The sequence below is a fragment of the Macrobrachium nipponense genome, chromosome 8, assembly GCF_015104395.2.
Source record: "Macrobrachium nipponense isolate FS-2020 chromosome 8, ASM1510439v2, whole genome shotgun sequence".
Classification (NCBI taxonomy): Eukaryota; Metazoa; Arthropoda; class Malacostraca; order Decapoda; family Palaemonidae; genus Macrobrachium; species Macrobrachium nipponense.
In genome coordinates, this window is record NC_087203.1 from 7,400,796 (window position 1) to 7,418,574 (window position 17,779).

The 17,779-nt window shown below is 41.1% G+C and overlaps 1 protein-coding gene across 1 annotated transcript in view; it reads right to left on the reverse strand.

Annotated features, from left to right (window-relative positions):
- Positions 1–8,300, reverse strand: part of LOC135222605 (protein MON2 homolog) — a 325,482-nt gene extending 317,182 nt beyond the window's left edge. The window contains 1 exon segment of the mRNA XM_064260699.1: positions 8,121–8,300. The gene's annotated coding sequence lies outside the window, so the exon portion shown is untranslated.
- Positions 8,301–17,779: the final 9,479 nt, after the last annotated feature.

Sequence of the window (17,779 nt, forward strand, 5' to 3'; positions counted from 1 at the left end):
TGCTTTCTCATCCCCACTAGCAGCTTCACCTTGCAATTTAAGGTTATGGTAATTGGCCCGAGCCTTAAATCGCAAAACCAACCCCTACTAGCCACAAACTCTTCACTTTCACTTCCCTCCCCCTTTTCTTTTTTCTTTTTTTCAACGCTTCAAACAATCTTTTGCGTTCTCCTGAATCACCATAAGGCTGACTGGGATACGCCGTTGATTTTGGTCTTCCAACCAAAAGCACACCATAACCTTTCCATTTCAATATTAGACCACTACGCTGCTTAGTTATCACTGTCGCTTTCATAGGAGCAGATCCTTTCACATGTTCAACGATGCGCTCTTTATCTTTGATAATGGTAGCAACGGTCGAACGGCTAAGGCCAAGCGAGCGGCCAATGTTTGTTGGCGTTTCTCCCTTCTCGGATCGCTTTATAATGTCCACTTTAATTTCCATGGTGATGGCCTTTCTTTTTCTTCGATGCACTACATCAGAAGAGTCCCGCCTTGCGCTTGGGAGCCATAACAAAGAGCAAAAAGTTACAAAAACGATACAACACGAGGGAGAGAGAGGCAGTGTAAACAACCAAAATGGCGTATGGACGAGGACTGAGCGTAGCGAAGCGACGCCGTCCTCTCCCCCACAAAGCGTATTCTTCCGCCGTGCGCCTGGAACTAGTTCGCGTTTGTTTACGTTGCTTACGACGCTAACACCGCGTAAGACGGAACGACGCAAAATATTATTTTTTATATTTTTATGGGGGCGCGTTCGTAACCACGAAACATCGTAAGTCGAGACCATCGTAACCCGAGGACTTACTGTAATAACAATCAAATAAGCACTGTGGAGTTTCAGTTGTGATGGCAGTAAGGATAAAAACCGCCGATTACAAGGTAAGAATGAATTCAGTTCCAACCATAACCCCGGGAATAACAAGTTTCATACTTTCACTAATATAGGCAACAAAAATGAAATTTTCATTATTAAAATGAAGTTTTATTGTATACTTACCGAACAATATAGAGCCGTGATTTCCACGAGCGGCAGGATACTAAATTCAAATTTAGCGCGTCGGCGTCGCCAACACTGGTGGTGATGACGTCATCTCCCTCCACTCGCGGGAGAACCAGGTACAACTGCCCAGGTGAATCCAATTCTTTCTGCCCGTCCGTCCACCTAAGGGAGGAGGAGGGTGGGTATAATCATAATGTTCGGTAAGTATACAATAAAACTTCATTTTGTTTTAATAATGAAATTTCATTTTTATTGTAGTGTCTTACCGAACAATTATAGAGCTGATTACACATTTATGGGAAGGTGGGATTCAGTGGACACTAGTATTTTAAATGGTTACATTTATTGCAATACCAGTAAACACTCAAGGTGTCTGTTGTACTTACCTTGTAAGAGAGCTACAGCAGACTGTTACTGCCTCTGGTCGGTGCTCTTCTTACTATTGTAGAGGAATGGAATTTGACCAAAGTTAGCCTCTACAGGAGTGGAATCCTTCCGTAGTTCAAGCGAGTCAAGGCTGACTGACGGAGGATAGTAACAACAAAGATTGCCCTTGCCCTGGGCTAAGACCAGAAATTCAATCATACAAAACATTTGTCCACCAACACCAGATTTAAAAACATATATACCCAACCATTGTAAAATCTGACCTAACAGACTGGTGAGTATCCCAGGTACTCAGTACCCCCAGCTTCCCTTGAACTCGACAACCTATTCAAGGTGAAAAGTTAGCATAGAGGTGACGACCCCTGTGCCGTTTTCTAAACCAACACCATGCAGAAACCGCCACCGGACCTAACGTTTTACAATTCTCGAAAACCGTTCTATCTCTTTGAGATAATGACTCGCAAAAACCGAATCCGATCTCCAGAACGTGCTCTGAAGAATCGAAGCTAAAGATAAATTCTTTCTGAATGCTAAAGAAGTTGCCACTGCTACTAACTCGTGAGCTTTAACTCTCAGAACGGAAAGATTGTCGTTCTCGGACTGCGAGTGAGCTTCCCTGATAAGCTCTCTAATAAAGAACGATATAGCATTCTTAGAAAGAGGACGAGAGGGATTTTGAACCGAGGTCCAGAGCTTAGAAGAATGTCCTCTAATACCCTTAGTGGCAAACAGATACTGCTCAATAGCCCTGACTGGACATAAGAGCCTTTCTTCCTCCTCATGTCCAACCAAATCAGATAAGTTCCTTACCACAAAACTCCTCGGCCAAGGATTAGAAGGATTCTCATTTTTGGCTAGAAAGGTCAAAGATACCGAAAATACAGCATTGCCTTGAGAGAAACCGACTCTTTTGTCTATAGCGTGCAATTCGCTGACACGCTTAGCAGAAGCTAGTGCAATAAGAAAGAGTGCCTTCTTAGTCAAGTTCCTGAGTGAAGCCGACTTCAAAGGCTCAAACGGTGGCCCCATGAGGAACTTAAGCACCACATCTAAGTTTCCAAGCCACTGTATCTTGCGGGAGCTTAGTGGTTTCGAAAAAAAGACCCTAATGAGGTCCCGACAGATCTGAATTGGAGGAAATATCCAACCTCGATGTCGAAAAACCGAAGACAGCATGGCTCTATATCCTCTGATCGTCGAAGGAAGCCAGTTTCTTAGAGTTCCTAAGAAATAGAAGAAAAAAATCTGCTATTTCTGTTAAAGAGGTCTCAGAAGTAGAGACTTTAGCACTTCTACACCACTCTCTGAAGATTCTCCACTTCCCTTGATAGAGTTTGTTAGAAGACTCTCTCCTACAACGAGCGATAGCTTCTGCAGCTCTTCTTGAAAATCCTTCGCTCTGACAAGATTCCGGACAGTCTGAACCCATGTCAGAGCTAGAGCGGACAAGTTTTGGTGGAACCTCTTGAAGTGAGGTTGTTTGAGAAGCCACTTCTCTGGAGGAAGAAGTCTGGGGAAGTCTACTAACAACTGGAGAAGGTCCGGAACCACTCTTTCCTGGGCCAAAAGGGAGCGATTAACGTTAGCGTTACATTGCTGTGCGACATGAACTTGTTCAGCACCTCTCTTATTAGACCGAACGGAGGGAATGCATAAGCTTCCAGACCCGACCAATCCAACAGCATTGCGTCCACCACCGACCAAGCTAGAGGATCTGGGACTGGCGAACAAAAGAGAGGAAGACGGTTGTTCCTTGATGTCGCGAACAGGTCTATGACGGTCGTCCCCAAAGGCGCCAAAGTTTCTGACAAATCTTGTTGTCCAAAGTCCACTCCAGAGGTAACACTTGCTGTTGACGAACTTAACTCGTCCGCCAGGACGTTCATCTTTCCCGGAACAAATCTCGGGACTAGCTGACCTTCGCTTCGTTTGACCACAGGAGGAGATCCTTGGCTACTTCGTACAGAGAGAAAGACTGAGTCCCCCCTGTTTCGCACGTACGAGAGAGCCGTGGAGTTGTCGGAATGCACTGCCACTACTCGACCTTCTAACTAAGCTCCGAAACTGTCTGAGCCCCAAGAAAATTGCTAACAGTTCCTTTACATTTATGTGGAACTTCTTCTCCTTCTCCGACCAAGCTCCTGAAGTCCGTTTGATTTCCCAGTAGGGCTCCCCCCAACTGTGTCCGATGCGTCGGAAAAGAACTGTAGGTTCGGGAGGATGGGTCGTAAATCTAACCCTTCTTCCAACCTTGTCGAGAGAGCCACCACCTTAGGTCTCTTTATTTGATCTGTGACAGGAAAGGTAATCGAGTCTGGTTGTGTCTTCCTGCACCAAGAGGCTCTCAGGAAAAACTGCAGAGGTCTCATGTGCAGTCTTCCCAACGTCACAAATTTCTCCACTGACGTCAATTTGCCCAGGAGCCTCATCCACTGATTGGCAGAACTTCCCTTTTTGTCCAAGAACTCCTGAACTGTCTCCAGACAGCCTTGAACCCTCTTCGGGGGACAGAAAAGCCCGAAAACTTTGAGCATTCAGAATCATCCCCAAATAAAGGATGCTCTGAGATGGAACCAACTGGGACTTTCTGTTTGTTGACCAGAATTCCTAACTTTCTGGCAAGATCCAGAGTTGTTCCAAGGTCCTTCATGCACGACTCTCTGATTCCGACCGGAGAAGCCAATCGTCCAGATAGAGGGAGATTCTTACTCTAATATGTGCAGCCAGCTTCTTATCGGGGATAGAACCCTGGTGAAAACTTGAGGAGCGGTCGCTAGTCCGAAGCAAAGCGCCCGAACTGAAACACCTTGCCTTCGAACATGAACCTCAGGTACTTCCGAGATTCGCGATGTATCGGAATGTGAAAATAAGCGTCTTGAATGTCCAGAGAGACCATCCAATCCCCCATGTCTGATGGACTCCAGAACCGACGAGTGGTCTCCATATGAAATTTTGTTTTCTGGACATGCAAGTTCAGGGCGCTCACATCCAAAACCGGCCTCCAGCCCCCTGATGACTTGGGGAACTACAAAAAGGCGATTGTAAAAGCCTGGAGGCAAAATCCCCTTCTATCTGTTCTATCGCTTCTTTGAGAACAAGCGCTTCCACTTCTGCGGCTAGCGCCAGAAATTTGTCTGAGCCCGGAGAGTATGCCTGGAATGGAATTGGCACAGGTGAGAGCGAGGGAGGTGAAACGAGAGGAATACGATAGCCGAACTTGAGTACTTGCACTACCCAGGCTTCTGCTCCTCTGTTTTCCCATTCCTCCAAAAATCAAAACAGCGCCAGCCTGGCTCCCACTGGTGCATGAAGAACCGAGCTTTCATTTGGAAGGTTTGTTAACCTTGGCCGAGGCCTTAGACTGAGGTCGCAAATTCAACTTCGGCCGAAAAAAGCGCTTGGGTTTTCTCCCTCGAAAAGGCACTTGGGCCAGAGGAGAAACCGAAGGAACAGTCTCCACAGGAGCTTAGGTCTCTTAGTAGACTGTGCCAGTAAATCCGAAGTAGATTTCTTATCTAGCGCAGACGAAATTGACAACACTACATCGTCTGGAAAGAGGTTATCTTTCAGAAAGGAGCAAACAAGAGAGCAGACTTCTGTTGGGACGTAACCCTTTAGAAGCAAAGGAGCACCAAAAAGTTGCCTTTTCTTAAGGGTACCAAAGGCGATGAGCGAAGCTAAACTCATCACATCCATCCCCCCCTAATGGATTTGTCCGCACAGGACAGAACACCAATCCAATCTCCGCTAACTCCTGAGAAAGAGAAGGACAGTCTTCGATCTTGGCCGCTAAAGCGCCAATAGTCCAATCAAGGAAGCTAAAGACTTCCAAAAGTTTAAATTGATTCTTACAACGTGGTCCAACTCAGGACGCTGTAAAGAAAACTTTCGCTGCGGCGAAAGCAGATCTTCTAGAGGAGTCGATTTAAACTGGAGAGTCTCCCTGGGAGGAGGCAGAAACTCCCAGAGAAGGAGCTTCCCCAGTTACATAAAACCTATACCTCTTTACGAAGCAACTTAGAGGGTAAGCAAAAAGAGCCTTCCCTAAGTCTCTTTTCACAGACATCCATTTCTCCGTCTCTTTCAACGAATGTCTAACCGCTTTAGATAGAACGTTTTGGGAGGAGGGGTCTGAAGTTTCCTCCTCATCAAAAAAGTCGAAGTTGGGGAGCGCGGGGGCCGCTTTCTCAAAATAATCTGGATAAGATACCAGAAGAAATCTAAGGAGACGTGAATAACACGAGGTGATGTGAATCCTCCTCCTCTACTTCTTCTTCATTCTCCGATACGCCGCCAAGAAGAGACGGAACTACAAACCGGATCTGAAGGTTTCGAACCACCCTTGGACTCATTCATCCAGTGGTTAACATCTCTAACTGCTTGCGCAAAGGCGCCAGAGACGAATCAAAAACAGTAACGTAGGCTTGGAAGAGCCTAAATGTTCAGCAGGAGGCGGAAAAAAAACTACTTGCGCCTCGCTCGGAGCCGTCGAAATCGAGGCGAAACAGGCGCATCAGGCGTAACAGACGAAAAAGCGCCTAAAGAAACACCTTAGAACTGCTAGCTACAGCGCTAAAACCACAATCTCTACTAGTAGATGGAGCCGAAAAAGGCACGATTGAGGCGACGAACGAGCCGCTAACGGCCGCGGCGCAACCCTACTCTCAGGCTCCTTATACCGCTTGACTGGAGGAGGCGAAGAATCGGCGCCTGAACGCCTCTTTAAGGGACGCGAAAATGCGGGCGAATCTCGCCAAGAGCGCCGCGCGACCGGAGACGAATCGCTTGAATCATTCGAAAGGCGTCTGACCGCAACACCTTCCAACGCTTAACCGAGCCCTGTTGAGGCGCAACAGGCTCAACAAGAGAGGCGCCTGTTTGTGCTGTGGGCAAATCCCGATCGACTCCCTTGGACTTCCGGTATGTCTTCTCCCGGTGCGGGGGAGCTGGACAGTGACCTTTTGGTCTAGGAGACGTGTCAGGACAGACAGACGCACCCTCAACTACACTCTTACCTGAAGCCGCTTTCTCTCAAAAACGTCTTAACTGAATTACCAAGTGCAAAACCGTATCGCTAGTACCGAAAATTTCTGATCTAACCTCGATTCCAGACTGGCAATGGTGTCGGAAGAAAAAGAAACTACACGGGAAGCCGGAGAAGCGGGATTAGTAGGAGGAATAGGAGGTGTAGTTAAAGGAGACATAACAATTGAGGAGAAACAGAAGGAACAGAAAGCATCGCAAGACGAAGCGGAGCTAAGTCTACTTTCCCTAAGCGCTGCTTTTCTAATTCTGTGTCTTTAGCTAATTTCTCCGAGTATGAAACTAAAAACTTCCATTGAGAATCAGTCCAATCACTACACTCGTTACATGTTCGATCTGTGCTGAAACAAACCTGTCCCTACACTTAACACATTTAGTGTGAGAATCATATTCTAACTTGGATAATCTAGTTTTACATCCTGAGATGCAAAACCTAACTCCCGACGGACTAGAATCCGACATGGCAACGCCTAAATAAAAAGCAAAATAACAACAACGCCAAAAAAGAGTTACTTCACCAATTCCGAAGATCAATTCCCAAAGAAAAAAAAGCGAAGCAAAGTCATCCAACCGCACCGACCACCGATGTTCACCGGACGCCGGCAGGAAAAGAATTGCATTCACCTGGGCAGTTGTACCTGGTTCTCCCGCGAGTGGAGGGAGATGACGTCATCACCACCAGTGTTGGCGACGCCGACGCGCTAAATTTGAATTTAGTATCCTGCCGCTCGTGGAAATCACGGCGCTATAATTGTTCGGTAAGACACTACAATAAAATGTTGTTTTATTGTGCTGATTACAACTGCAATCTTGAGTAAGATCAATAAAACGTTACATACATACGCTAACATTGTTCATATGAGTGCTGGGAAGGCTGGGGAAAGATGGTGGCCGTCACTGATGAGAACCGTCCATGCAAAATGTAGCCGCCATATTGGATTTCAAAACTGCTTGAAAACATATTTACGAAGAGCTCACATGCTTATTTGAGTTCGTATGGGGCTTTCATATATCACAATATGTTGACGAAACTTCAGTCTTTTAAATGGTATGCTTAGAGTTGCAATTGTATTTCATGTTTCACCAATTAAATATCGAGTGAATAAGACCCGTCTACCGTGATGAGGGTTGGCCTGTCGTGATGTTTCCCCCCTAATTCTTAAAATATGGCCTTAATTTCTAACTTTGGAGAAAATATATACTTACTTCGAAAGGAGAGTAGAAGCCTTGAGCTCCTTCTCTCACCACCAACAACTCGTGACTGCTGACCATCTCCGGTGTCAGGACGTGTTAAAAGTACTTTTTCGGAGGGTGGCCTAGCTGTAGTAGTCGCTGAGTAGGCCAATCCACACGGTTGTTTACCCTATGTTCGTTTGTTAGCACAACAAGAAAAACAGCAACATTAGTCAATTTCATTCCGTTTCGTTCTCCTCATGACACTTGGCTGTCAGACTACAAATAGTTTAACACAGAGTCTGCTGGTGACTGATACAAGCCTAGGCTCCACCACAAGATTTCAAATGAGATAATAAACCAAAAATATAGTAGGTTCAATAAGACAAGATTAGCCCTGCTTCCCTAAGACTGGTTTAGACTAGCAAGGTCTGGTCTATCCCAAGCATTCATCACTAAGTGGAAGGGAGGCCTTTCGGAAACAAATGAAAAGGCGTAGCTAGGTACTACATACCTTCTATCAAAATGAGGTCATCCATTACATATGACACAAATCCCCAGACGGCAGTGAGACGCTTTTTCTCATTTTGACGGTTAATAAAGTCCAGTCAAGCAATCCATCATAAAACACAAAATACAACAGCTGAGTTGGCAGGTTCTCTTCGGCGGTGACAACTATAGACGATATACTATTTTTGTTTACATCTGAAATAGAGGATCGAGGGGGCCCTGCCGATAAATAAATGACATTCGACGCTTCCGCATCATGCTTAGGTGATGGAAAGAGGATTTGAGTACCGGCATTCAGAAAGTGTCACTTGTCATCGCCTGACATTCATTGATAAAATCTAACCCAAGGGAAACTTGACATTTTATCATTCTCGACCCATGTATGTTTTAGTGTCGCTATTCACTGAAGATCTGATAAGTTTTCAGTTTCACAAACGCGTTTCTTTGCAGTTTATACACAGGAAAACTGCTTATACCTGAATAGTTTTTTTTCAGAACAGGGTCCATTGAAAAAGTTATCAAAATAACTTCAAGGTTGTGGGTCTATGTTGAAATCGGGAAATCTTTCAGGGATGATGTGCTAAATATTTAGAGCTCGTTTGAAAAGCATGGAACATACAATAAAAAGAAGCTGCATATATGTACTATGTATGTATGTATGTATGTATGTATGTATGTATGATATATATATATATATATATATATATATATATATATATATATATATATATATATATATATGAAAATGAAAAGACGAGAATTGCCAAGATCTTTCCGTCTACACGACCCTTTACTTGAGGCACACCTGATCATAGCAGAGCAAAAACATAGCATACAAGTAGGCTTAGTATTTAAACTGACATTACTGGATTAATATGGTCCAATTCACTCTACAGAAACGAAAAAACTCCCGTGGGCAAGATTATAGATTTTAAGACAGCCACCCACACGTGGTCATAGATGATTTAGTAAGAAAACAATACATTTTGAAAAACAAGGAAGCATTTTATTCGAAAACCAATACATTTTGTACTAAAACAAAATGTATTGTTTTTCTAATAAAATTGCCTTGACAAGGCATCATGCCTAAATCCTTAATCTAATTTTCGGGATTTTACTAAGTTGTATATGCCTCCTTGTTTTTCAAAATGTATTGTTTTCTGACTAAATCATCTGTTGACCACATGTGGGTGGCTGCCTTAAAATCTCTAATCTTGCCCACGAGCATTTTTTCATTTCTGTAGAGTGAATTGGACTTTATACTAATCCTGTAATGTCATTTTGGATACTATGCCTACTTTTACTATGTTTTTGCTCTGCTATGATCAGTTGTGCCTCAACTCAAGTAAAGGGGTTGTACGTGTAGACCAAAAGATCTTGGCAATTCTCGTCTTTTCATTTTCCTCAGTGTCATCACCTTTATTTATACATAGCATCATGTTTTATATAATATATCTCGTGATAAAGTTTTATATATATATATATATATATATATATATATATATATATATATATATATATATATATATATATATATATATATATATATATATATATATATGGTGACGGTACTTACTTTCTCGTACACAGCTCTAAGGTAACGTGTGCCGACACTGGAGGCTATACTTTGGAGAATTAGCAAAAAGGGTTATCGTTTGGATGAGAATGAAGATTTGATATTTTCTTAACATAGGTTTATTCTTCGCTGGGGTACTTATAAAGTTTTTCACCTTCTGAGTTACTGGGCTCTTTTGGACTGATAAAATTAATTGGCACTTGTTGCAATTACGAATCTATAGGCACGAGGGAAATTTACTGAGTATTGATTGTCACTTTCACTGTCTTTGATTGATTCGCACACCACACTTTTGCACCTGTTCTTCTTCTGGGGATTCTTCTGTCTTTCTCTGGTTTCACGGCCAATGCCACTGCAGTTCTACCTCATACTCCCCAGTTGTTCTCTCTCTTGGTTTCCTCTGTTCCCCTTTTTTCTCTGCTCCCTTTTCTGCCTGCTCTCTCTCTGTCTCGCCTTTTTGTTCTGTTCAGTTGAAATCTCCTTAGCCCCGCCTTTGGATTTTTGGATTTTGACTGGGTGTGGCATTTTCTGAAAGACTTCTTGTGCCTTAGTGGCTGCAAACATTATACAAGACCGCCTTCCTGTCAGGTCTTCTACAGTAATTCGTAGGCTTTGAATTTGTATACGCCTCCTTCTTCATGTCCTGGCTTCTAAGGGGTGTATCCATTTGGTAGCCTCATAGGTCATTCGTTGATACGCCTTTTGGGCTGTCTTAGACCAAACACTCATGGCTTTTGATTCGTCCGATTCCTAGGGAACGGTACCCCCTTATCAGTTTGGGTGGGGGTGGAGGGTGGGGCTTAGATTTTTCACACGATCCCCACTTTTGTTAAAATAAGGAAGCCTTGAATTTCCCTTGGTTATATTTAAACAGACGGCTCTTGAAAAGGTCCAATTACATTATCTCCGACGCCTTGAAGTGTCACAAATGTCGGGCGTGCCAGAGAATCACTTAATCATCGGAGATGAGGCGTAATGGGTTGGATTTCCAATTTCTTCGAAGATGCCTGGGAGATGCAGACCAGATGCCTGTGGGCTAACGCTAATCGCTTTGGGTCGAGTCCGAGAAAACGATACCTTCGTAAAATTAATTATTTTCATTCTCTTATCCCTCTTTCTTTTCTTATTATCCGTTTCGTGCCTTTTTTCTTAAGTTTATTATTAAGTTATTGCCTTTGGAATAACAACACTGTGCCACACTATTACAGTCTCGGCCCGCTATCTAGCTGTCTCCGACAGCGTTATCTAAGCTGAAGCAAATATTATACCTACAAGAGGACTCCTAACTTATGCTTCTTGGAAATCATATTGAAACTTTAACTCAAAAAACATCAAAAGTGAATGTAAACATGAGCAAATCCTTGATTAAGTAACATTAAGGGCAACAATCAAAATTGAATGTAAACATGAATAAATTCTTGAGTAAGTAACATTCAGAGAAACATAAAAACTGAATATGAATATGAACAAGTACTTGATTAAGTAATATTAAAAGAATCATCAAACTGAATTCAAAATATGAGATAAATCACATTAAGAAACATGAACTGAATGCAAACAAAAATAAATAATCACCAAAAAATAAGAAAAAAACTGAAAGTTAAACATACATAAGCCCTTAAGTCACAAAGTTATATAAATGCATGGTAGAAGCAAAAAATAATGGTAACTATCCAAGTTTACAGTACATGATTGGTTCAGTCCTCTGTCCTATTCTATCTAGGTGGATATCATCTTTCTTTATGGAAAAATAAATTTCGTTCTTCGTTGACGACACTTGATGGCTTCTTGTTCGCTGCGACCTGCTGCTTGGAGACAAGTCCTGGGAGAAAATATCCTTGTGTATTTGTATGCAATAACAAGTGTGTCCTTGACTTCCTACTGAGATTGTGTGATTGTGTTTATGCAAAATTTCATTGGACATTCTTACTGTAATTTCTGAGTAACCTTGTACATTAAACATATAACTTCACTGCTTGATACTAAAAACAAAATTGGCAACCTCGGTTTAAAGGAACCGGTTAGTGGTTAATACTTGTAGGTTTCTTCTACTGTGACAACAATTAGTAAGCTTTCACCAATCAATATCTTGTTAGTAAGTTTTCAACAACTACTATCTTGTTAATGAGTCTTCATCAATTAACTTCTTGTTAGTGAGTCTTCATCAATTAATATCTTATTAGTAAGTTTTTTCATCAATCAACATCTAATGGATTTGAACAAAGTAAGTGTATTAATTACCCCTTCAATATCTTAGTCATTTCTGAAACGAATTGTCTTATCTTAAAATCTCTTAATATCTATCTTAACCCGTCTTATTTATTCTTTTACTTCTAAGAATGTTCTTATGGAACGATTTAAACCTAATATACGTCTTAAAATTCTTATACTAACGCATTGAACCGTTTCTTACATACCCAAATAATTCCCTTCAAGTCAAAATAAATTTGAAGTTAAGTGCACTTAATCCAAAAAAAAAATTGCTACAAACCAACTAATTAAAGTAAGAATTGCAACAATAAAAGATTATTCCTAAGTCGACCGATGAAGGTAAACTTAGCAATAACGAAATCAAATAAATACATGGGAATAACTGGATGAATTAATGGGTTTGTTCTTCTATTTCACTGAAAAGTGACTCTTCTATTTCTTAGGTTATATCTAGTTCCTTCTTCTGGAATTTCTTCTGACGACTCTGTCATTTCGGATTCTTCGACTTCTTTGGCGTTCTCTTGACTTTGTCCTTGTTTATCCAAAACTTCTTCTTCTTCTAATGATTCAGCATATGTGGAAGGCATTTGGTTATTCATTTTCTTAACCTTTATCTTAGTTTCTTGTACGTCTACGACCTTGTATGGTCCTGTGAATTTGGTGGCTAACTTATAATTAATACCACTTCTTACTTCCTTCTTAATATAGACTTCATCCCCTTTCTTGTAGTCTACAGGCCTTAATCCTTCTTGATGCTTCTCTATCATATTCTGCTGGGCTTCTTATAAATTCTTGTGCAATGGCTTGGATTACTTTAAAGTTCCCGATTCTTATCTTCATGATATCTTCAGAGTAATTAGGCTGTATTTGCTGATTCAGCCATGCATAAGGTAATCTGGGTTCATATCCCATCAAAGCTTTTATGGGAGTTGCTCGAGTACTCGTATGATGCCTTGCATCAATGATAATTGGACTAAAGGTAAATTGACGTCCAGTCAGGATCCTGTCCTACTGTGTGACGCAATCGTCTAAAACCTTCCTGTTATTCCTTTCAACTAGGCCATTGCTAGCTGGGTGATACGGCTGTATCGCTACCTTTTCTACCTTAAAGGCGTTACAAATTTTTCTTGCAACTAACGATTGTTTTGTTGAACTCTCGTCCCATTATCAGAAATAATGAGCTGTGGGTGCAATAAAATCTGCAAAATATCTTATCGAAAAGTGCGGTTGCACAATCCTTGGCACTTTTACTAGTTAGTGGTACCAACTCTGTATAATCTCGTGAGCGCGTCGATACACTAGTATATTCTTATTCCCTTTACTCGTGGTATGGAGATTTGTGATAAGATCAATAGATACTCTTTCGAAAGGAGTCTGTGGGATAGGATATTTCCCTAGTGGTACTTCCTTGTCTGTTCTTCCCTTGTAGCTGTTGCATGTATTGCAGCTCTTCACATAATTACTAACATCCTTGTGAATTCCCTTCCAATGGAAAGTTCTTTGAATTAATCTAATTGTCTCATCCCTTCCTGGGTGAGCTCTCATGTCATCGTCGTGCATTAGCTCAATGACCTTGTTTCTTAGACTCTTAGGTACTAACCTTTTGTGCAGTACACCTAGAAATTGACCAATGGTCATATTCGTGACACATCCAAATTAATACGCCATCTATGTCCGTTAGTGCATCTGTGGGACATCCAACCTTCCTACCTAGTTCGGTTTAATTCTTGTTGGCTGTGTTTTCTTTCGTTTCTAACGTATTTAAACAGTTCCCTTATATCTTCATCTCTTTCTTGTTCCTTTATGAAATTTTGCCGGGAAAGCTCCTCTGTATAATGCATGGTAAGTACATTTACGTCACTGCACATTGTTTCATTCTTTTCTTCTTCTTGACTTATCATATTTATACTATCATCTTGTGATACATATCTTGATAATGCATCTGCTACCTTATTCGTCTTCCAGGGACATATTTCACCTCTATATCATAATCTTGGGCGTCATGAACCAACGGGCTCTTCGTCCAGAAAAATTAGGGTTCTTTAGCATTTCTACTGCAGCTGAATGATCCGTGAACACGGTTATCTTGTAACCAAAAATGATATATCTGAAATGCTTTAAAGCGTTCTAATAATAGCTAGAGACTCGAGGTCTGTTACTGAGTAGTTCACTTCGAGGGCTTTAATTTCCTACTGTAATAAGAACATGGCATTTATACTTATTATCTTGTCTTTGCATTAAACATGCTCCTATACCAATGCAGCTTGCGTCCGTGGCTAAAAGGAATTCTTTGCCAAAGTCTGGGAAGCTAAGTACTGGGGGATGTGTTTAATCTTTCTTTCAATCATCGAATGCTTCTTGCTGCTTGTCTGTCCATACAAATGATACGTGTTCCTTTAAAAGTTCAGTTAGTGGTGCGGATATGACTGCAAAGCTCCCTATGAACTTGCGGTAAAATCCTGCTAAACCTAAGAATGACTTTACGTCCTTCTTGCACTGAGGTGTAGGATATTCCTTGATTGACTTTATCTTTAAGTCGTTTACTTCTACGCCCTTTTTCACTTAGGTGTATGACCAAGGTAGTCTATTTTCCTTTTAAGGAAGTTACATTTCTTCAGTTTAAGCTTCAGGTTGGCTTTTCTTAATCTCTTTAGGACTTCTCTGACTAAGTCTATGTGTTCCTCTATAGTGTCTGTTTGCTATTGTACCAAATTCATCCTATGGTAACAGTTGTACGTCCTTGCCTAGTAAATCGCCCAAAATTTTATCCATTAATCTTACAAAAGTTACCGGGCTTGACTTTAGACCAAATGGCATTCTTACATACTGGTATCTGCCGTTACTAGTGGAAAAAGCAGTCAAAGGTTTACTTTCTTCGTCTAGAGGGATTTGCAAGAATCCCTGCAATAAATCTATGTGGTGAAGTATCTCTTGGACCCTATAGTGGCGATAAGATCTCGCATTGACGGCATTGGATAAGGATCATTTTCAGTAATTTGGTTCAATTTTCTGAAACAATCCACAACTATTCTGTAAGTTTTGTCCCTTTTAGGAACTAGCAAAAGTGGAAAAGACCATGGGGATTTAGATGGTTCTATTATTCCTTGCCTATTCATTCTTTGTACTTCTCTTCAATGATCTCCTTCTGGGAATGTGCTACTCTGTAAGCTGGTATGTAAATTGGCTTGGTGTTCAATGGAATGTCTATCTTGTGCGTTATTTCGCGTGTATTTCCCAAGGTGTCGCCGTCTAGAGCGACTATATCATTATATTCGCACAGTAAGTCTATGAATTCTTCTCTAACATGGTTTTCCTTAATTTCCTTTAAATGAAACATCCTATTTCAGCTCTTCTCAGTTTTATGTCCTGAGCGTAATTTTCATTTCCTTTACTAATTGCTGCTACTGTTTCCCTGTTCTAACAACTCGGATAGGTATGGAGTATACTTCTGCTAGGCCTATCTCTGTACCTGGTGTTAATTTTAACCTTTCCTCCTCTGTTATTCGTAATCTGTAACGCTATTTTGCCCTGTCTGACTTCATGTAAACTAGAAGAATAATGTATTCCATTTACTTGCGACTTTTCAGTAAGCGTGAGAATTTCCTTTCCTTCAAAAATTGGATTTACTGTACATTCTACCCACGTACTTTCTCCTGGTTTAAGTCTTAATTCCCTTTCTAACTTTAAATAAGTGCATTGATTTGATTCTATAACGGTTATGTCTGTCGTGAACTCGTGATGCATCTGGAATTATCTTCCTCTGTCTTGATCCTTCTTTAAATACCTTTCATCGTGGGATTCTTTTTGTTGAGTCTGGGTTCTTTTAATTGGCTTGCATATTGGTATCTAGAAATCTCAACGACCGTTTCAATCACTAGTTGTTCTCTAGGGGCATCAATGCTTATCCCTTGTCTAGCCATAGTTGGATAACCTATCAGCAAATGAGCAAAAAGCTAATTGTATATCTCTGGCTACCAGAACATTTTCTCTTAGAGCAATTCTTCCTAGCCTAAATGAAAATCTAACTGTCCAATTACGTGGATATCATTACCCTGGACGTCTGTGATTCTACAATCTACCGCTGTGTTTCAATCTTAAGTGAGAAAATACAACCGATACACCTTTTCTGACATTATATTCTTGGGACTACCTGTATCAAAGAATGTAATAATAGGTTTCTCTAGACCGACATGTGCTGGAAATAATGGTCTATAATTATATTCATTTCCTACATCAACTTTGCTAACCTGTGTAGCTGGGCGGCTTAGCCTTGACATTCCGGACGTTCTCTCTGTTATAGAGGAAGATTTCCATTGTACAGTAAGCAGAAAATTTCCCATTGCGTCGTCTGACATTGACTGAACTTGGTTGATACCCTATACTTGCTGTTTTGATTAGCATATCTATTTGGGACGGAATCCTATTTCCCTCTAGCTGGGGGAGTTGACTATTGTTTCTAACTTCTGCCTCCTTCGACTGAGATCTACCTCTAGGAGCTGAAACAAATTTATTTCTGCATTCTCGGGCACTATGTCCTGTTCTCTTATGGAAAGGACAGAAGGCTATCCCTCGGCAGTCACTGGCATAATGCCTCTCTTCTGACAGTTATAACACGTGACTGCTCGAAAATCCTACCTTGAGAAGATTTACCTGGCATCTTATTCTGATTTCTAGATGGTGTCCTAGATCTATTTGGACCTCTTTCTTTTTGTCCTAAAGCGACTAAAGGTCTGTATATAGGATTCCCTTCAGGTCTTCTACCTAGGATTTGTTTCCTATCCTCTTCAATCTCTGCTACATCATCGGATGTCTCCACTTACGGGTCATCCCCCTGCAAGACTTCTGTTGGCAGGCTTCCAATCATTATTGCTAGTCTAAATATTTTTTTAACATGACTCATTAGCATTTTTTGCTTGCCTCCTTCTACCTCTATCCAACCTGTGGATTCCATGAAGTTACCCCATTCATTCATATTGTTATACAACTGAGAGCTAAACTCTTGATAACGTCTTTCGTCTAACTTAAATTGACGCACTATCCTTGCCAAGCTAGTAACTGGATCTCTTTCACCAACTGTGGAATAAACCTTCCTAAAATACCGTTTCAGTTCTTCCCAATTCTTAAGATCTCGGTAAGTCTCGGAGTGGACGTAGCGTTCTAAGTCTCCTCCGGCTTCCAAATCAAGATAACTCTTGGCTTCAATAAGCTTTTCTCTATCTGTCCCCGTTATGCTATCTAGGCGTGTCTCCACTTGCTCTATCCAGTTCTCTAAGTTACAAGCTAACTGACCATCCTTTCTTCCGCAAAACTTAGCTGTGTGATTAATCACATGTCCCTTATGTGTTCCCATTACTGCTGCGTTCGAATTCGCGGACTGTGTACTCTCCGTCATGGTTAATTTCCTTGTTTGACTTCTCGTGAGCACAGGCGTTCTTACGTTCTGATAAGGAGTCGGTCTTCCTTTGACCATCGACTCGTTAATGGAAATTTCTTAAGTACTGAGTATCATTATAAGTATCAAAGTTATGACAGTAATATCCCGAAAAGAAAATAATAACAATAAATTGTTTTTACTAAAGTATTCGATCACCATAAAAAATAAAAGAATTTTCCCCAGAAATATTCTCAAGTCTTACGTTACCGGTAAGCGATTCTTAAAACCAACAACAACAACAAAAACCCTCTTAAACAGTACTGGTTTAAAACGATACTGAACTGACCGTAAAGTGTACGCTAACGAGAGACCTCCCGTGAATTACCCTTGTTATCCTAAACAAACAAAATAAAAACACAAGTAAAACATTCATTCGACTGTAAACGAATAAAAAAGTAAAAGCAAATACTAAACAAAAAAAACAAAACAAAGTACAAGAAAT